The sequence below is a fragment of the Strigops habroptila genome, chromosome 10 (assembly GCF_004027225.2).
Source record: "Strigops habroptila isolate Jane chromosome 10, bStrHab1.2.pri, whole genome shotgun sequence".
Classification (NCBI taxonomy): domain Eukaryota; kingdom Metazoa; phylum Chordata; class Aves; order Psittaciformes; family Psittacidae; genus Strigops; species Strigops habroptila.
The window spans coordinates 11,090,928-11,113,095 of record NC_046359.1 but is presented as its reverse complement, the minus strand read 5'-3'; the positions used below and the strand labels follow the sequence as shown (position 1 = coordinate 11,113,095).

Here is a 22,168-nt window from a genome sequence, read left to right as displayed (position 1 = left end):
GAGACATGAGAATGCATGCATTTAGTGATGTGATAAATAGTTAAAGGTGATCTTTCCCTAGAGGTAGTGATGTTCGCACCTGGTGTTCTTTGTTTCAGTGTAATTCAGTGCTTTTTCTTGGTAGGATTCAATACATTGCATAATATATTTAGTATGTTGCTAAGGATCCTTTTATCAGCTTGGCAGGGGAGGAGGAAGCTGGTTCAGGACATCATGAAGTTGTAGAAAATAATTACAGATCCTCTTAAATGAGTATAAATGGCACTATACTTTGCAATAGCCTCATATTTTAGTCTTTCTTCCCTACACACATACCATTCTTTGTCAGTGCTAGGTTTCCAAATAGTTAACCAGTTTGTTAGTGCCTCTCATATATATATGGTATGTTAGGGATTTTCTTGCTTGTTTGTCTGTAGGTTCTCACGCTTGCACAAATTTCTGCATTTATCTTATCTCCCATGCATCCAGGTATCTATTTTCTTTTTATTTTGTAGTAAGAAGTTCTTCAGGGGTGGGGCGGCTGTCAAACCTATATAAACCTGAATAGTAATTTAGCAGTGTGGGGAGGTGAAGGCAGTTCAAGTCAAAGGAATTAGCAGATAGGGATGTGTGAATGAATTAGAACCAGGATTTCTGCCTCCCTTCCTTGAACCATTGTTCTTCAGCCCTATATTTGGAGCTGTGAATAGTCGGCAGGATGTGAGATCAATTGAATAGATGTCGGTTATATTTATGTTGTTCACTTTATCATTGCAGATGATCTGCAACCTCTGCATTAAAATAGAGATAGATGGGGCCCGATTCCTGTCTGCCTCACATTTGTTTTGTGCTGATGTACTTCAATTGACCTCTGAGGAGTTACTCTGATTTGCACCAGTATTCCCAGGTGGAGGATTAGTCTCATGCTGTGTGAATACATTTTAAAATCTTATTCCCTTAGTGTCCTATTTAAAGTACCAGGTAATTGTTTGAACATAAAGTTCTTCATGTGTCATTGCTTAAACAGGGCATGCAGAAAAGCAGAGTTTTTGGCCAGTGTGTTTTGTTGGCGTTTGGTTTGGGTTTTTTTGGGTTGTTTTTTCTTAACTCCTTAAAATCAGCTTTCTTGAAAAACTATCATGCAAGGCACCTAATTCTATTTCACTCATCCAGTAGTCATGCTATTCATTTAAAACTAATTAATGAGAGTTGTTAAAGCTCCCTCCTTGTACCAGCCCTGTCCCTCTAGGACTGAGGGGAGAGGGGGGAATCCTTCCTTTCCCCATTGTGAACCCAGAATTTCAAATGCTAAGCTGAAATAGATGTTCATTGTAACACACTTTAAATTTGTTTGTGCTCCACCAGAGCCGACAGAAAGTAGACCTGGAATTACATGAAGGAGTTCTGAGACAGATGAGTGTCTTTGAAGGCTGCCAGTGTCAGGGAATAATGTTAGAAGGGGAGGTGATTTTGAGACAGCAGAGCCCCACCAGACCTTGTAACTATTCATTTGACCATAGTTTGGGAGAAACAGATCCCACCAAACTATTTAACTTACTAGGGATCCAGTGTGAATGACCAGTACAACTCAGCATTTGTAACAAGCCAGACCCTCACTTCATTTAAAAAAAAAAAAAAAAAGTCTTTACGATCCCTTTGATCATCAATATCATATTAGATTTACTGGACTTTTTCAATATATATGAAGTAGTTTTCCCTTACGTGAGTTATCTTGTAATGATTCCCCTCCTCCCCCCCCCGATTTTAAATAATTTGCTTCAAGAAGCAGCCTGATATGTATCCTATTGCACATCTAAGTTCAGAGCATTTCGTCCATTCTTGCTTGACTTGGCTATAATGACCAACTTTATGCAAAGTGACTCAGTATTATAATGCAACAGGGAATAAGGGTTGTTCCAACCAGGAAATAAAAATGATTCATAAAATCTGTTCTGCTATTTAAGTGTGAAAATCATCAGAGATGTTCCTGCTTAAAGGGGAAAAATCCAAACATGAACATCAAGCTCGCTCTGTGATTTCCATCCCTGAGTACTTCTGTATGTGAATTTGTAATTGCAGCCTAATGCACGCTTGTCAGCCAAACAGAAAGAAGCTGGTTAGTAGCTGGATTTTTAGAAGTCAGAATATTCTTCATCTTAAAAGGTAGATATTTTTAAAGAGGCAGTAAAAAGGCACAGGTTATTACATCATGGAATGAGTAAAAGTAAAATAAAGGGAAGAAATTTGAGGAAAACACCTGGCATTGCTTTGCTTAGTGTGCGTTAGATAATGTACTTGGCAGAAGTCATGTGTTGGTAAATGTGTTACTTGAAATTTGGAAGGGGACTGTTGTTCCTAGGTGTGTGGGATTTTTCTTGTGGTGGTGTTCTGGCCAAGGAAGCAAGAGGATCTGAGGGCTTTAGATAGATACTCCTGCATTTGAGCATTTGATATTAGAGTACATTCAAAATAATATAATATTAGTTATTAATATCATGATTAATTACTTTTTCTACTCTGCTTTAAATTCACTTGCAGTGAGCTTCACATCTTATAGAGCAGGGATATAGATGCAGAAAATGACTTAGCAAATCACAGCTTTTCTAACTTGACCTTTACTTAATTGTTTCATATGCCAATATCATTGCTATATCTGAGACAACAAGATCATTGTCTTATGTGTAGGTATCTGGGTTTCACACTTTGTCCTGCTAAAGGAGGCAGAGTACACTCTGGTAAATGAGATATTACAGGGGTTTTGTTTCATCTTGCCTAAAATATGTGCCCTTTTTATTATTCTGAGAAAACTTGGCTGAAATTTGAACTTATTTGGCTATACTTTCAGATTTTCAGTTTATATTATTTTTCAGTATGGCCTGCATTGCGCTTCATTTATAAGGTATCTAGTGATGTAGTCTTATTAAATGTGCAGAGCCAAGTTTTGCCCTTCTGCATGCACATGGAGTTCTTATTGAAGTCATCTGAAATTCCAGCAAAGTCAATGGGAACTGTATGTGTGCATCTGAGAGAAGGGGTTTGTTTATGGTTCTTGCTGAGTGTTGATGAACGTGAATGTGAAACCATCCAGGGAAAGTACACACAGCGTGGATCTGCTAAAGACTTTGAGCCCCAGTGGAATGCATCTTATGCTAGTGAGCAATATCTCTTGATTTATAAATCAGAAGTTAGATATGCCTTCTGAATAACCTAGGAAAGACCTAAGCATGCAAAGAATTTCATTATATTTATTCCAGTGATGCAGAAGCCTTTTGGGGTTGGTGTTTTGTTTTGGTTTTTTTTTTGGTTTTTTGTGTGTTGAGGTTTTGGTTTTTTTCTTTTTTGGTGCCTTTTTCCTGTTTGGTTTGTTTTGTTTGGGGTTTTTTCTAGAAAAGGACCAATTAAAACATTGTCCTTGATTCTTTTGGGAGATGTTTCCCACTTTTGAGTTCCTGATGTATTTTTAATTCGTTATTCTTTAATTCTTTTAATCCTTGTTTTGTTTTACTCGTAATGGTGAATTTAAATTCTGTTTGGTCTGTGTATGGGGCTTAGAGCCTTGCAGAGTTCTTGCAAATTAATTCAAAATTAATTTGGAGCCTGGTGTGTCTCAGCATAGTCAGTTGTGAGAGGCAGGATCTCCTGTGGGTGATTCAAGTGTGGGTCATCCTTGAGTTCCAGCATTGGCATGTAGGAAATGGAAGCAAGCCTACACAGTCTGGTAAGGAACAGTGCAGAAGGACTGGCACTGGCTTTGTAATACTTTAGTACAAGAGATTTTCATTTCTAATCTTAGGCTCTGATGTTGATTTCTTACAGGCTTCAATTACAGCAGCCTTAAGCAAGTGGCCAGCAAATCCTGAGCTAGACTGCTCCTTTAGCACAATGGGCCGAGGCAATGCTTCACTTTCAGATGCTTGTGAAATATTCTGTCCTTGTATAAAGAAAAATTCTGTTCTTTATCAGTAGTACATAGTAGTCTTCTCTTTTTTATTTTTATAGATAGTAATTTGGTAGAGGAATATATTCTTTCTGTCAAAGGTTAGAGAGAAAGAGGCAAGTTAAAGAACAGAGATGGGGATTAACAGCCCAAGATCAGCTCTGCAAGGTGCAAGTCCTGAGGCAGCTTTAGGGTTTTTTTTTTCCCCTTGGCAATGATTATCTTTGTGATGTGTGTTCTTGTTACAGTAGAAGTTACCAATACTATTGTAGTCTTGACTTCCTCCAGCTGCAGGCAGGGCTTTTATGACGAAATGCTGTGATTCTCACAGTCTTGCATGGCTTGCTGGGGGGGAGGGAGAGCAGGCGGAGCATGTAGTCCATCAGATAGGTCACTTGAGGAGCCAGGAAATTCATTTTTCAGGCTCATTTTGATAACTTGCTGTGTCATTAAAAATTGTTTAGACCTCTGTGCCCTGCATTCCCTGTTTGTAAAATGAAAATTATGATGAATAGTCAAGTCCTCTGATACAATTTTACCTATTGACATTGTATTTGGTGGTAAGAGAGCTTACGTGCGTACACATTCATAATGAAGAAATTGCTCCCCAACTCCCCAGATACTTCTGACTTTATCCCAAATAAACTGTCTCTCGCACCTCAAGCCTGCTATGTGCTCCTTCCTATAAAGCCTCAAGTTAACTGCTGAGTTACAGAAAGGCAAAACTATGCAGGTAGATGAAGGGATAACTCCATAGAAAAATCATAGAAAAATAGGGCTGGGGAGATCGAAAAACTTTAATCTGGACACCTCCTCCTCCTCTTCCTTAGACAGCATCAGCTATATCTAGCCTATTCCACCAAAGATATTTTGCTAACCTTGATAGGCCTCTAATGGTAAATGGCCATAACCTCCCCAGGAGGTATATTTTCCAACATTATGCTTCGCATCTGAGAGATTTTCTAATGTTTAACACAAGTTCGTCTTATGGCAATTTAGGCCTGTGTCCTCTTATCCTGCCCATTGTAAATGTGAAAAGAGATTGTTTCCTTTGCAACAGGATTTTTATGCATGTCAAAGTTTTTCAGGTCCCCTTTCCTCAGTCTTTGCTGTAGGGTGGGAAAAGTGGTTTTCTGAAAGTTAGGGACTTTCAGGAGCAACACCCTGTGCCAGTCACTGTGACATTGTTAGGGAGAAGCTCTTCCTTTCGTTTGGATGCCTATAGTCCCCTGTAAAAAGCACTTTTATTTCAAGGGACCCTACCCTGTCAAAGACCAATCCAAATTGTCATTTTATATTTCATTTCCACCATCTAAATGCCTACATCGTGCCTACATCGTGCCTTCATCTGATGGTATTTGGCATCCAGTCCAGAACTGACAGACCCTATCCATGGGCCGTGATGTCAGATGAATTCTGACACACATCACACAAACACATCTGGTCACATAGTCAGGGTAAATGCATGTTGGGCATAGAGCAAAGGCCCGATATCCTCGTATAACAGAAGAGGTCTTAATTTGGTTGTGATAGGATCAGCTGATGGGACATGCACATGCATGTGACTGGTGATGATGCAGTGGTATAGTGATCACATGTTTTGTCAAGATCATGAACAAGTGATGAAATGAATGAAATGAAGAGGCCAATGCCTCTCCACTGTGTCTGTGGTAATGCTCTGGTTCCCTGAGCCTTGAGCATCTGCCTGTGGATGTTCAGGAAGACCAGAGCTGAACCTGGTGGATTGTTTGGGACCTGTGGGCAGCTGAGCCTCTGCCTAGCAGTAATCTGGAGTAACATGGTTTTATGAAAGTGGAAAATGTGTAATTTTATTCTAGGTTAGCTCATAATGTTATGGCTTGACTGACCTTGTGGCACAAAAAATCTGCTCTCAGAGGGCTGAGCTCTCCTGTACCTATTTCTATTATCAGTAGCATTTAATTCATCCATTTTCCTGCTAGTTTCAGGAGAGTACTCCTTTTGTGTGTGCTTTTTGTATTTGTGTCCTCACAAGTAACTGGAAATATCTCTAAAGTAAGACAGAAATCAGAACAAAAAGCATCCTTATGTTTATTTACCAGTTACTTAAGTAGAAATACTTCTTGTCTAAATATTTGCCAGTTAGTTCCTTTTGTTCACTTAACAAGACTTATAGTCCCAGTTCTGCAATGATTCTGTAGAAGTATTTGCCATTAAGAGAGACCTAGAGTACTGGAGAGAAGCGGCAGTTAGTTTTGCACTCAGGACACGCTCTGCGTGTGTGATGCCATCAGCTATTATAGGGCAGTTTTGCTTCCTTGAGAACAAAGTCTCAGGAAATGGAAAAGAATGAGTGGATCCCTGAATCTGACTTTAAAATAGCTTCCTGACTGACGATGTGTAAGGAAGAAAGCAATACATCTATTCACAGTCTCCACAGCACTGCTACCATTTGCACGCAGGAGAGTGCCTTCCAGGCAAAGAGTTTGGGATGCAGGTTTCCTCAGTAGGTGCGTGCTTGGTGATGGGATGGCTACAGCATGGCTTTGGAAGACTTTGAAGTGAGCAGCCATCCTTTAGCTGTGAAAACTCTCTCACTACTTTGAAATGTGCTGCTGTTATTAGTATTTCAGCAGAGCTGCTTTTACTGTGGGACGCGGGAGAGCCCAGAGCTCTCTTCTAGCTGAAAGCCAGAAGTTCAAGGATACTGGAAGTGTATTGAGAGCACAGAAGACAAACCCATGATGTTTACAATGAGGAAAACCTTTTTCTCAGATTTCAGTGATATTATTAGGCATTGTGTTAGCAGTGTGCAGGCAAGAAAGGGAGATACAAGCTGCTAGTGTGTTGCTTTCAGATGATAAGTAATGGTAATAATCAGCTAAATGGCAGATACGAAAACTAACTCATATAAACTCCACGTGTAATTAAAGGATGTCATGCCTCTTTCCTTTAGGGCCAAATTTGGACCTGTGCATGGCCGGCAGAAGGTAGTAAAAGATTCTCTTCAAGGGTTGTCTTGAATAAACTGAAGGCTTTACAAGGAGTGGAACTGAGTGTGTGTTTATCTGTAAAACTCACCTTTACCTGTTAGTAAACAACAAAGGCTACCCAGTCCTGCTTGTTCTCAGAAGTACCACCCTCTAGACAAGCATTTGTGGTACCAACTTGTGATGCCCAACAGGACAATGTCAACTCAGTCCTACATCATGGAGCTTCCTTAGGGATATCTGAACACTGAGTGGTGTCAGTTCCTTCTATACATTATGAGTAAAAAGCAGTGGTGAGCAAAGTGTGATGGTAAGCAGGAAAAGAGATTTTTTTTCTCATTTGTGTAAACATGTGAAATGTTTTAGGCACATTTATAGATGTTCAGCTCTCTTCAGGGTCTGGGATTTTATGTTCTTTTTTTTTTTTCAAGTTCTGTAGAACTAAACAAGGAGAAAAATGGTACGATTAGACTTTTTTTAAAGTTTGTCTGGAAATTTAGTTTAAAACTACAGAATTTAATAGAGGCTGCCATTTCTACTACAAATAATGAAATAATATTTAAGCGTAATTAAAAAAAATGACATTTCTGTTCTAGAGGAATATTAGAGGTTGACCTTAAAAACTGCAAACTGAACTCTGTGCTGAATTTGTCTTTTCCATCATTATTTACAAGACTAAGCCTTAGACATCCCCATACACAGATTAACACAGAGATGTATTCCAGACTCAAAGCTTTACTATGTCCCTAGAAGAGAAAGAATCCAGTAATTCCTTCAGCTAGCAGTATGGCACAGGCTGCTGTATGCCATAAAGTATGTATGAGCTAAGTGTGGTGGTGAGAACTGTTGAAAAATGCTCAAAAATGTTTGAAAAAGTTCAGACATATTGGTTTGAAAGATCAGTGTATTGTAGAACATGCTTTGGGATTAAGCCTTTTTTGGCATGGTAACACTCTGGGGAAACAGGGCTTGTTCTTGGCATTTTTGAAGCCTGACCATCCCAGAAGTCAGTACTTTGGTCCCACATTAGGATGGAGGACTGTGCTATATGTGAAGTGGTGTCATGGCCAGCACTGATAAATGGTACAAAAGAAAATATCCATAATATATGCTTATGCAAGCAATTTTTCTGACAAATAAGTAGAAGGCTTGTAAGGATATTTGGTGTTTTGGTGTGTTTATTAAACTGCCTTTAGCTTGGTCCATGAGTGTTTTTCCATCTTATTTTGTGTCACCTGTCCTGCTGAGGAGGGGAGTGATAAAGCTGCTATGGTGGGAACCTGGCTTCCAGTCAAGGTCAACCCACCACATTTCTCAGGGGGAGAGAATTATTTCTTTTAGTTGAAACTTCTGTTGTTTTGCTAGTGAGTAATAAAGACAATTCTTCGGCAGTTCAACTTTGTCTTCTCCACTTCCACATTGAGCAACTAGAGGACAGGTCCTGTGACTCTGGCAGATATCTTCACCTTTAATTTCTGCATCAGCACATCTCCATGACAGTCTTTCCTGTATGAGACAATCTCTGTCTGTGACTAGAAAATGCCTGGGACAGCAATTAAATGTCATAATTGCATTCATTTTAAAAGTCATCTAAGTATCTTAAATGCTGCTGTATCTGCTGCTAGTCTGCACAGTATCTACTTTATTCCTCTATGATTATGCATTGCAATTATTACAAAAGTATAATCTGAGAGGAAGGCTTTATATTAGATTATTTCCATGACACAGCTCAAGTCCATTTTGTACCACTGAATTTGAATTTTTGATTACTAAATGTGTGCAGATGTTAAATACTACATACTTCAAAAGTTTTTTAATAACATTCCATTATGTTGAAAAGACTTGAAGATTTTTCCTGGAAAGTAAAATCACTAATTTTTCTTCTGAAATGAACTTCTTAATGTTTCATTAAACCAATACTATCAAGATGGCTAGACCAAGACATTTTCAAAATGTGAATGGCTTTCATGTGATAGCAATACAAAGGAATTATGAAGTGTTAGCATTTTATGGCTGATTTGAAACAGCAGCACCTTAATTTGAAAGAATATATGCCTCTCTGGAGAAGATGATGTAGCTATTCTTGTTTTCCAGATTCTTGTGCTTTTGGCAGTTCACCTTCTCCTTTGCATATGGCAACCAGTGAAATAGGCAAAAAAGGAGGAAAGTAAAGTGTGGTAGTTAGTCTTAGCTCTTACTTCTTCCTCCTGTCAACTTCTCTTCAACTCCTTCTCCCAAAGGAGGACATGTGTTTAGGCTCACTCAAGAAGTGGGTGGAAGTTATGTGAATCCACACAGAAGCAGCACTGTGTGGGTGTAAAGGCAGGAAAGCCCCCACTACAGTAGGCATGAGGTAATCCCTCTCAGTCTCTCCAGTGTTGCAAAGCTGTCTGGGTTTATGATGCCTGCCAGCCTGAAGTAATAAACCTGCTTAATTTTCTTAATTGAGGCATCCTTTGTCCATGGAGAAGTTTTAGCAATTGTAAAGCAGAAAATACCTAAAGCTAGTAAAGCAGAAGTTGGGTCAAAATGAGCTGAGGAGAGTGAGGAGAGACTTTGCTTTCTTCTTTAAAAATTTTTAGTCTACACTTAGTCTGATGTCTAGCTCAAGCCTTTATGTCATAAAGATGAGCACTTCTGGGGATTAGCTCAGGTCTGAAAAAAAAAAAAAGGCAGCTGCATATACCATGTTAACTGAAAACTGACAAGAGAAAAGCATCACCAGTGTTAGTAAAGCTGGAGAGAAACCAGTTTCCCATGATCTGTAACTGAGGTTTTTTTTTTTTTCCCTGTGATATCAATTTTTTTTTTGCATTTGCAGAGTTGAAGAATCCTTACTAAAATCATACTTCAAATGCACCTGCAGAGTTTTTCCCACATTTTTGTGAAAAAGTTAGTGTCACATCATAATATATCAAGTGGGCAATGCCAGTAAGGATGGTGAGCAGCAGAACTTACTACACCTGCAGAGTAAGTGTAGATAATATTTACTCACCTACTTCCCTCTGTTCCACCAGTGCAAATATGGCAGCGTCCAGATGTTCTCTTTTCCCTTTCTATGGCTGTTAACGCTATTGATGCTATAGCATCCCTTCTTCCACAGCAGAAAAATCTAACCTGTATTTACTTTACTCTGAAAGGCCGCGTGCTGAAAAAAATGCTTAATGACACCTTTTGCCTGATGGTATTAAAAGAATTTATAAAAGCCATCTCAACAACAGGGATTTGGTAATCTAGCAGACAAATTTCTTATTTTTCCCAGACAGGAAAACCCATATAGGACATTAGAAGGAATACTATTAATGGTTCTGAGAACTGTCACTTCCAAAGCATACAATACCTATAGTGATTATTTGCCAGAAGGTACTAATTTTATCCCAATTTTTGAAAATATTCATTTTGAAAATTTTTTTTTCCAAACATCAGAATAAAGCTCACATACCAATTTATGTTTGAAAATGGGTATTCCCCTATGAAAGGCTCTAAGCTGCCTATAATCATATTGTTTGCTTAGGAAAAGGTAGTTATATGAATGGCGCCAACTACCTGTTCTTCCCCTTCTTGATTTAAGTTTTTTCTCTTTCTGTAGAAGAGAAAAAATGGCTTGTAAAAAAGGCCATAAAATTCATTTAAGTAATGCTAGTATTGAAAGAAATGCTGTAGCAGACAGATATTTGTGATGTTATAGGAGTTGGACAACTTTGTATGGAAGATTTTCTCTGGAAATGTAAGGAAAGTCTTAAGTTTTTTATTTAATATTTCCATCTTTCTCATAATGCATGTCAAATGAGTGGATTAAAAATGACATCTTTTCTAATGCAGAAAATCTGGGTCATTTCAGAATGAGAGTTTTTTGAAGAGCCTTATTTATGAAAAATAAATCCAAAGGAAGTCCTTTGCTTCCTCTCCTGACTACTTGTTCTTTTATTGATCGGTTTAGGTTTTTTTCTTCTGCCTCTTCTTTTGTGCTCATCTGTTACTCCCTGTTGTTTTTCATGTGCACAACCATGACAATTATAGACCATGCTTAGGGAAGTGGTGAGTTACAAAGCATTTACCATACTGTATGCACCACAGCCAAGAGAAAGCTTGCCCTTTCCCCCTTGCTTGTTAAATCCTTTTGCTACTGTGACATTCGTGGAACTAAGACAGAAATAAGAATAGAGCTCTCTCTGTGGAGTACCACTATAGTCCACAAACACTTGTTTATCTTTCTGCTGATCAGAGAGCTGTTGCTGTCTGGGATTTTGTATCGTCTCTTCAGGGAGGCACATCACGTCCCCATTTTCTAGTTATTGAGGAGAAGAAATTAAGTTGTTCTGCCCTGCTGGGCTATGATTCTTTACTCTTCAGGCTTTTCTTCCCTCTTGTAAATAAAGGTTGAAGATTTGAACATGTTGTGCACTGGCATGTACAGCTGGACAGCGGAAATGCTGAGCTGTGCACTCATGGAAACTGTGCCCTTGAGATGAGGCTCTGGGCTCCTGGTGTCTACTGAAACTCTCATTTTGCCTTCTCAGATGTTTCCCTTGTAAGGTAACAGTTCTGCTTTTTCCTTCACCCTATCGTTCATCTGGTTCAGCTTTTTTAATTTATGCTTGAGACTCAGACAATGAGAATCCCATGTTTTTGCTTTTCTTATACTACCTCTGTTTTGGTACTTTCCACCCTGTTTGCTGGGGTAACTCAGGAGTCATCAGTAAAAACAAAGCTTTGTTTGAGGAAGTGCTGATTCAGAGGAGACGCTCAGTTCTCAGGCTGGGCAATGTCAGATAGCACCAGAAGCAAATCCCGAATATAGTACTTAGAACGTATCTCAGAAATGTCCCCCTCCTCACATACCGCAGTTCTTACCTATTTGTCTTCAAATGGCTCTGCATTCTGGCTTTCCATAGTTTAAATGTCTTGAGATCATTTCTCTTTCAAGAAGAGCAGCAGCAAAAACTCCTAGAAAGTCCCCTTGCATCACAGGCTCCCAAATGTATTGTTGAGGGTTTCATACCTCTTACTCAACTCTGCTTCCACCTGAGTGCAAATGTCTGTCTGGGATTTTAGCTCTATATAGTACCATTTTCACAGCACTGTACTCTGTTTTTAAAGCATGGTTACTATGGTATCTACAATATCTCAGAAAATAGTGAAATAAAGATATCTGTGTTACCATTTTGCTTTGCATGACAGCTTTTGTTCCTGTTTTGCCTGCGTGTTTTCACCTCCTGGGTTTTCTTCAAACAAAACACCTCAAAGTGGAAATCAGCTGCCAACTTTGGTCCATTGTCATTTCAGATACGTGAAGTCACTCAAAGCCTGATGGTTTTGCATGATTTCTGCTCAGTCATCATCCATTTCAGCTTGCTGAAATTTATGTAGTTATTCATGGAATTTTCGTGACAAATTTCAAGCTAGGCTGCATTAATTTAATTATGATAATATTTTCCATTCAGAACCCCTTGAGTGGTAGTTAAGGGCTACTTCTCTTTAAATTTACAACACTGTAAAGTTTACGCCAGTGCAAACCTACGCAATTCAAAGCAAAAGGAAAAGCAAATCAAATTGCTCTTTTTTTCCGCCTGGAATTTTAATCAGATATGAATCAGAAGAAAACTTGTATTGCTTTTGTTGTGACACTTTACGCATTGCCAGACTGGCGTTGTTGTTGATATAGCAGTATTCCTTCCTCCCTGCCAAAAAGTGAGATGTAACAGAATGCATTAACCTGCTCTAGGTAAACCTTCTTGGCTTTTGTCTGTCTCCTGGTTTGTGGCCTCAAGGTGCCATCAAGGATTACACTAAAGAAATGTTGTCTCGTATTTAAGTGCATCTTAAACTATTTACTAACTTCTGGCCTAGCACAAAACTGATGTCCTCATAAGTGGACATGTAAAGGAGAGCTACTCCCTGACCAAGTCAGTGAACCCAGCAGGCTAAACTTGCTTGAGCTGGAGGTTAAAGATGGCAACGCATTTGGATCTGAAATCACAGTATTCTATATATTTGGCCTCTAAAATTATGTTAAGATTCTTAAATTTGGAATCTGCCTATTTCTCAGTATAATTCTAACTGTTGCCTAACTGGATCTTTGAGTGCATCTTTTTCTTTCCTCCTAAATTGAAAAATCTTCAATGCAAAGGAGAGAGAAACACTCAAGTTGTAGGTGGCAGGCGCTTTGATATATGTGACTACAACCAAGACTGTCATAGTCACAGAAAATTTTTTATCTATATATCTATCTCTCTATGTCTCTGTCTATTTTCATTAAATAATAAAACCCCTGGCTAAGTAAATTTTGAGCTGCTGAGGTTCCCAACCAGCAGTAGACTCCTGAGGTATTCTGCTACCCCAACAGAGGCCAGTTCCCTTGTATGCAAACCAAAACATCAGGGTCTTATATTGTTTCTCATTTACTTTTCTGAAACAATGATCAGTCAGTGTGCTGTGTGTTTGTAGCAAAGTCATTGAGGGAGGTTGTTTGTTTGTGAAAACAGGAAATTATTGAAAAACTGAATTATTGATTTAGATTCATTTTTATCCTAGTTTCCTAAGGAAATGAGGCTTTATATATTGCCCCCTGCCCCATTTGCTTTGAAAGGATTCTCAAATTCAACAGAGATAGAAGAATAGTGATCTTAAAGACATAATGTTCGTGTAGGATTCATGAAAATAGGGAACTAGAGAAAGAGACACCACTTGCTACCACAAAATGAAGGAACAGAGGGAACAAGAGCGGCAGCATACTCCTTGGCCACTTGACACCAAGCAGAGGTAGATGGCAGGAGAGAGTGGGATAGCTTGATAAGAAACTGGGTTTCATCACTGAGCTGTTTACAGAACACTTTCTATACTTCAGCACCAGGAAGCAAGCTATGATTTTTTTGTGAGGAGTATATTTGGATTTGCTGCAGAGGCAAGTGGGTCAGTCTAGTTACCTATATAAATATTTGGGCTTTAAAATACTATAGTCCTCAATGAGATTATTTATCATAATAGTGCAGTCTTTTATTAATATTTTTCCCATTCTAGGAAATAAGCTAACTCTTTTGTTTTAGCAATTCCTCCTTCTAACCTAACGAGTGAGGCAGAAGTAGTAACTAGTAGCAGTCTTTTGTCAGGGTTACTGAGATACTTTTGATATAAGGGGGAGGCAACATAGCATGGAGCTGACTGGTTTTCTTTTTGGAATTCAGTGATCATCTTTGTGTTGAAATATATTAAAGATGCTTGTTTGGAGCTACTCATAATATGGTGTACTAAGGGGGAAAAAGAGACATTGAACTATAGGGAGGAAAAAAGTCACAGAACTTAACATCAAATGACTGATTTATGAGTAGAATTATTTTAACAAGCTGCTAAATGTTAATAGAAGGTGTAGGCTGCCAAAATAAGAATTCATCAGAAAAATTATCATAGTAAGTAACTCACAAGGCTTTAGAATGCTCGTTACAGGATTATAATAGAGCATCAGTGCTTGCTTGAAACATCCTGCCTTGCTACCTGATATTGGCTTTGCGGACATGAATAATTAACTTCTCTGGATAAAAGTGGATATTTAGACTGTCTAGTAAGAGAAGGTTTAGAGTGTGCTATGAGGAGTCCTCAGGCAGGAAGCTTTGGAGCAAGCAAGTCTGGGAAGAATATTGGCTTTTATTTGTGTTGTCCTTGAAATAATGCATTATAATAATTAGCACAAAATTCTTCTGAGTAGGACTATATTTACATGCTATCAAATTACTTAGACAGTTTGATGTTTTGTATTTGCATGCTGGATTGTCAAGTGGGTGAATATATGAAATTGTTACATTTTCTGATGATTGCAGGGTACATAAATAGCAAAGCAAGATTTCTGCACGGTGATGCTGTGAAGCTGCGAAATTTCTCAGCCAAGTCCTGGCTATATACCTGTGCTCCACAACCTGGAATTAAAACTGACCTGTTTTGTACAGGCTCCTTACACTTTGCCTATGAATTACAAATGAGAGATTAATGCATACAGCAGAGAAGGGGACTTAAGTGAGTGCATGTAATAAATGTTTTACACTAACCAGATTATACACATAATTTTGTCAGACAGTCTGTTCTCTTGTTCACAGTAAAGGGAACATAAGCAAATAATACCTAGTTGTATTTTGCTCCTTTTTAGGACAGTTTCTGAACAGGGTTCAGATTATACAATGTATAGGGAATATGTTGTAATTACAGCCATATTGTATGTATATATATAACATTTATATGAATAATGCATGTAACAGTGTAAATACATATAGTATGGCAGTTTTTCCATGGAAAATGCTACTAAGAGGATTAGAGTTTGATCTCATAATACCATACGCAACCCTCTCATTGACTCAGTGAAAGTTTGTTTAGTTTTGCTAGACACCAGATTAGCAGCTCAGGTTTCCAGGTTTTTGCTGCTGACGTTCCTTTTGGGCTGAAAATTACTACAAAGTTAACTTTTTCATATTTTCTTTTTTTCTTTTTTTTTTTTTAATTCATGGAAATCTATCCCCAAAACCAGTATTGTGTAACTTATTTTAAAAATTGTTTATCCCTTTCAAGATCTTCAGTGCTCCTAAAATGATTTTCAGGGCATGACTGACTAATTTCTGACCTCGTTCCTTCTGTTTTGTTCTCCGGAGATTGAGACGGTTTTCTAGATCATGTCCTGTCCCCGCAGATGTAAGCTTTTCCTTTTTGGTCTTTAGGAGGCTCTTCCTGCCCTTGAAAAGGGCTGCTAATGAAATCATTTTGTTCTCAGTTGCTTCAGATTCATCTTCTGTTCCACTGCTGTAGTGGCTATCCTGTAGACCAAGCCACTTCCCTCCCCTTGTTTATAAATGTCTTATAAACACCCATTCTTGCCACCAGCTGAAGCAAACAAGCTCAATAGAGTATGTGATGCTGCAAGTATCCTTTCCCTGAAAATCCTGTGATCCTTCTCTTGCCTTCATTTCCACCCTGTAGCCTTTCCCTTTGTTCTCCCTTCTGGTGTTGTAGCAAAGGCTGTGGACCTCCTTTGGCCAGGGAGTGTCTGCTGGTCATTGAGGGCAGATACACATTTACTTTTAAGTCTTATGTCCTGAGAGATGTTCTTACTGTTGCACAGGAATTTTTCTAATCCATACAGTGCACCTACTAGTGATACACACAGGTTTTCACTCAGCAAAATGAAATGTGAAATCACTAGTTGCATACTTTTTTGGAGTTTTTCAAATATCTGTGATGTTTTACAAAGTCCTCCAGCTTTTGCTTTCATAGGAAAATAAATACTTGCACCCAGTGCTCCCCCTTAGCTGCCAATGCATTTACTAGAGTAATGTTAAAGACTTTCAGAGTTACTGATTCTGTATGATAATCAAAACTGGTTGCATTATTATAATGGTAAAACTCCAAAGCAGAATTCCAGACGTTTCTTTTGATCCAAATCATAGATTTGTGTGTTCTGCACTGAAGGGCTCCATTTCACTTAGGCTTTCGCTCATGGTGAATACCCAAGCTATGAAGCTTCCCCAGTATTAATGCATGTGTTGCATTTCACAACCAATCCCTACCTCCTCCTCCTCACCCCCTGTTCACAAGCTACTTATTACTGTGAGAAATATGAAGATGGGAAACACTCTGTTAACTTGCTGTGCAAGTGTCCCCCAGACCAGACTGACACTCCCCATCATGGTGTGGACACTGGATTGCTGTTCTTTACTGTCCCAGCATGGCAGGCCCATGCACTCTCATTTGTCCTGATTTAAGTTGTGCTGCAGCCAACTTCTTGAGAACCAGCACTATACTGACTACTCCTACACTAAAGACACTTCGAGTGACTCTGGACCAACCAACCTCTGAACTCTCCAGGAATTTTTAAGTACACTTTTCCCAGAGTTTTCATCATGTTTGCACTCTGGATTCACACTCAGGGACTCCTGGTAGTTTAAGTAAAGAGACATAGATATTGTAAGTCTTACAAATCCAAGTTGTTTTATCTTACTAATGGGGGGAGGGGGGCTCGTCAAAGTGGTGTCAAAAAATTTGAAAAGATTGCATGTGCTTCCTTGCCTTTGCTACTTCCCCTGCTTAGGTGTTCTCTGGCTTTGATCAGGCTGCTTTAAGGGGTTTTATGGATTTACATTCAGATCTCTGCATCTGATTAATCTTAGGAAAAAGTTTTCTATCCTACCCAATCCCTTATGGTTTCTCATGCCAATTACTCTTCTGAAAGGATTTGTGTTCTAACCACATTGTTTCTCTTCCTGACTAGTCACATTCAACAATACCCCTCTCTGGAGGGGTGTATAAACAGGAAAACAACTAAATATAGATCACAGAGAAGGAATAGAATGTAACAGTGTGCATAAAGAGAAGGAGTGCTTGGGCAGATGGTGTAGGGCCTGGAGAAAATCTGGAGGGAGAGAGAAAGAGGCTTGAGAATGAACAACAGAGATGGGGGGTAAGAGGGGTGCGGGGAGAGATGTACCTGCGGCATAACTGTAATGAACTGGGTTAGCATGATCAGACTTGAAACCTTGTTTACTTTGTAAGTATCTGCCTCCTTGATCAAAAGCTGTCAGCAGAACAGTCCTGGGTACTGCAGCCACCTCCTCCTGGGCAGTCTGCTTTGGCAGAGCAGAGGGCAGGGAAGGTTAGTCTTTGTAATAAACAGAACATAAACATTATTTAATGGAATGGCAAACCATGTGAAATTTAGTGAGGTGCTATTTTGGACATCTGCCTGCCTTGGTCTCTTACTGCTTTTAGTTTTATTCCCTTCTGCATTAACAAAAGTTGCTGACCCAGAGCAGTCTAACAGACTGGGTTAGAGGAGAAAGAGGGGCCTTAAATCTCCTCCTCACTTCAGCCCTTACCCAGCTCTTACTCTTCCTGACCAAGCCAGGTAGGATATGATTATGGTAGATTGCTGTGTGCTTACCCGCATGCACCAGGACCCATCTGCATTCCCAACTACCACTTGCGCAGCTCTCAGCAGGCATGCATTGCTACATGTGCCTCTGTAAACTGGGAAGATGAAGTGCTCCTGCAGTGGGTTATCTGCTTTGTAGCAGTGGCAGCAGGAGGGAATGGGTGGCTGTGCTTTGGCAGCCTGTAGACAACTGCTTGGTGTGCAGGTTTAAATCATGGATGGAGCAGGGCTGGCACTAACACGCCAGGCTACAAACTAGGGCAGTGATGGGCAGGTGCATTATTCGTTCTGCTGCCTCCAACATAGGGGCAGTAATCTCCAAGGGAGATAGAGCGAAAAGTGGGAAACAAAAACATCTTTGATTATCGTTGCTGAATCTGCCAAACCCTGATGATTAGAGCCTCAAGTCATTTGTGGAAGGGCACCCAGGGATCTGTGTAAATTAGGGCTGGATTCGAAACCTTCTGCTGCTTCTTTCTATGCTCAAGTGACTTCTCTATAAGTGCATGCTGTCTATCTTTCTCTTCTTTAGCATCCTTCCAACAAATCCATACAGGCTAATCTCTTAGTTGCTGATGACCTCTTTTCGGAACTGTGATGATTACATGGGGCTTTTTTATTCCCAAGCAAATTTATACTGTCTTGCTTTCTCTTCTATGTTTAAGTCTGCAATTACTTGTATTTCTTGTTTAGTAACATATTTGGAAAACAAAAAAAAAGTAACAGAAAATAGCCATCCTATGTCCCGTTTAATGTTTAGAGACATTCTGCATCCTATCTTTTATTCTGAAGTGAGACATATGTTCATTTGAGGGAAATTTTTCTCCTTTAAGGAAAAACAGGAAAAATGAGGAGAAGGGAGGGGAGAGGCATGTGGCAGAGAGGAGGACAGGAGGCACAGTACAGAAAAAGGCAGAGAAACAAGGGTATGGAGAGAGTTGGAGTGAACAAACAACCACCATAAGGCTTGAGAAACTTGTCAGAAGTATAGAGAGTGCTGGATGTCTGGAAAAAAACCCTAACCTGTTTGTTTTGACTGTTTCAGCAGCTGTTGCTGCCAGCTGGTTTTGTACTCTGCAAATCTTGCCCCCCCGTCCTTCTCAACGTGCGCTGTGGTGAATCACAACTGGTAACTCCTCCTGCTGTAGATGCAGAGTTTGAGCTGAGGAAAGCTAGTATCCTCTGGTGTTTCCAGTTTTTGGCTGGAAATCCTGTGAGTGATAGATAATCCACAGGCTCATGATTTTTCTAGCATAACAAAGTCCAGCAAAGAACATGCAGCTTGCACCCACAGTATTACACGGGAATGCAATAAAACATCTTCCTGAAAGATGGAAACAAAACCAGCGGGAGGGCTGTGGCTGGTCAAAATTACATCTGTGTACCAGGCAGCATTTCTTTTTCATGTTCACAAATAACAAAGCTAGGCCAGCAAAAGCTTGATGTTGTAAATCAAACCTAAAACATTAGTGACATAAGCCCAGCAAACTTTATTTCCCATTTTCAATAACATAATTTCTAAGTTAGTTTTGCTGTTTTGTAGCGCATTCAGTAAAGCATCACTGGCAATCTGCCATTTAAGATTTTAAGTGCTTTACTAAAAGAAGAAACTCCCTGTTACAACATCCACCGCATGTGCATGGGGCTACAGTCATGATCCGGAAAATATCACCAGCATGATGATACTAGGCTATTATCCACGTGTTTTTTCTAGATCATTTTTTTGTTATTCTGTAATATGAAAATGCTAATAATTCATCTCACTTTACTTTTTATATGGTTCTTGTATTTTGCATTCCCCTAAGCTTGGACAATGAATCTAAGCCAACAGATTTGGTTTTGTTTGTTTTTTTTCTTTACAGTCAGAGTCCACTGTGTTAATTTTGTTGCAGAAAATGGGCCCAGAGAGTTAAATGTTCATTTGTCAAGGTCACCGTCTATTGAGAATACATGGCCCATACCAGTTAAAAAAAAAAAAAAAATAAGCTGTGAATTTCTGTAGAGTATCTGGGACTAGAGTGAAAAACATTCGTGTGGCACTATCACTACAAAGCATTAAAGATGTGTAAAAAAAAAATAAAAGCTCCCTCATTTAACTCTTCAATAATTATTTCATTTGCTAAGATTACCACCATAGCTCTGAAAATCAATGCTATTCCTTTCAAAACCAATTCTATTGACTTTGAAGAGATATTTTAATATAATTTCATTTGATGATATGTTTAATCAAGGCCCTCAACATAAAATTTAGGACTTGAATACAAAATTATAACATGCATTTTCAGGACCTAAGACAAAGTTACTTATTGAGACAAAGCTCCATCTAACATGCAATATAAAGGTAAAAGTTTAAGGTACAATGAAAGCTTAAGCTTAAGGCTTGGCTATTATAAATTCACTCTGAGGCCTTGACTGAGGCTTGGACTGGTGTGATGGCCTCTTAGATCAAGTTTCCTCTGAAAGGAACTTTTTTCTTGCTGTCGTGTCTCTGTAGTACTGCAAACTGTATAAAACAGCAATAGCAACCTACAAATGCATACTCCCAGTCCTGTGCTTATAATCAGCGTACATTTCCAGCTGGATGCAAGTCAATAAGCATCTGATAGTAAGTTGGACTGTGGTACTGAGTGAGATTTCCAGCTGCAAGTCAGAAGAATTATTTTCTGTAAGCACGAACTTTACATAGATGATAAATTTTCTGTTGGGGTGCATATTATGGAGCAGTTGTTCGCTGGGCTGACCAGGCAAGTGATTCAGGGCTGCTGGCATGTGAGTTCACTGCCACAAGCAGCATCAGCTGGGTTTTTCTAAACCTTCCTAGTACTTTTAGCAAACCGTGATTCTCCTCCTTTGAGCTCTAAGGCTGTAAGATCATGGGATCTATAGTGTCATGTGAACTAAGCATTAATGTGGAAAAATAAATCAGTAATACACGGCACACTTGTGTCAGCAAGTGAATGTCCAGCTATTAGTCTATCTCAAGCATTAGTTTTACCACCAGTTAATGTAAAAGCCTAATGCATCCTCTTCCTGGCAGTTTTGTCCTCTTACAGTTGACAGGATGTAGTAAAAATAACCTCCAAGCCTATAGATATCTAAACAATGAAATTACCAATACAACTTTGGGGGAGGGGGAGATATTGCCCCTGAAATATTAATGCTGGGCAGCAGCAGAAGGCAAAACTAGTTTCAGTGGATTGAGCTTAGTAAAAGTCTCTCCTGAGGTTAGAATATGATTTCTTCCTCATTTTGTTTTCAGAGAGATAGGGTAGAAATATTCCTTCTCCTTGAGGAGTGGAATAGTTTGTTTTAAATTTTCAGGGTAATCTGTACACAGCTCAGAAATTTAAATAGCAAACCTGAAGGATAACTGAGCTCCAGCATGCAGAAATTAATGGAATTTCATGTTATGCTTGGGACAAATATGGGTGTCTCCAGTTACAATACCTGATTAAACGGCTGTAAGTCTTAATGGGTATGAATATGTTTATCTTAGAAATAGGTGAGTTGGTCCTGGTTCATCTTCTAAAATGGAGCGAGGTGTAGATGAATACCTGTACTTAGCTCAAGGCAGAGAGTAAGATTCTGTCTTGCTTGTACCAGTCTCTGTTGAAGCAATTTATGCTCATTCCAGTTGTGTTTTTATTCCTTGCACTGAGCATGGTTAGGGCTTGCAACCTCTATGTGAATGTTCTCAGCAAGGGCTGCAACTGGGGTCTTTGTCCTTTTCGCACCACTGCACATCTGTGAGGGTGTTGTGACGGGCCATGGTTAAGGAGTGCACAAGGGAAACTCTTTGCTCTGTGGGAGCTAAAGCTCAGTTCCCCCTGGATCTCCTGGAAGGATTCAAGGAGTCTAGGCAGGGGAGCGAAGGTATGGATCTGTGGCCATGGGTCAAATGCAGCTCATTGAGCAGTTTATGAGAAAGGCAAGCCAGTTTCCTTCCCTATCATATTATAAATTTTGAAATAACCTATGTTGGAATGTATAATCTGAACTGTATTTATGATCTTTGGTGGGTGGGAGATAGGAAGTATGTTTCACTATGAGAAGCAATGTGTGACCTTGTAGTGCTATTTACATGCTTTTTATTAATGGTCTAGTCTATTGCACACTAGGAAAAGAATGCAGATATTACACTGCTGTGTTTGTCATACAAATCATAATCACTGGGCAAGTCCAGGCTTGCTAAAATGCTTATGAATAATACAGCACTATGTGTTTTAGTTGTGACTGGCTTCTTTGCAAAAATTTTTACTATTTCAGGAAAGCAAATGGACTTCCTCTTAAGTAACTCTTGCTGGCTCTCGGAAGGAAAAAGACTGTTGGTCTTCACATCCTGTAGCTCTTCTCACCACCACCCACTCCTTTGTCCAA

The 22,168-nt window shown here is 39.3% G+C and overlaps 1 protein-coding gene across 3 annotated transcripts in view; it reads left to right on the top strand.

Annotated features, from left to right (window-relative positions):
- The window catches only part of RPS6KA2 (ribosomal protein S6 kinase A2), a 280,539-nt gene that overhangs the window by 122,403 nt on the left and 135,968 nt on the right, over window positions 1-22,168 (top strand). The gene's annotated exons all lie outside the window — the stretch shown is intronic.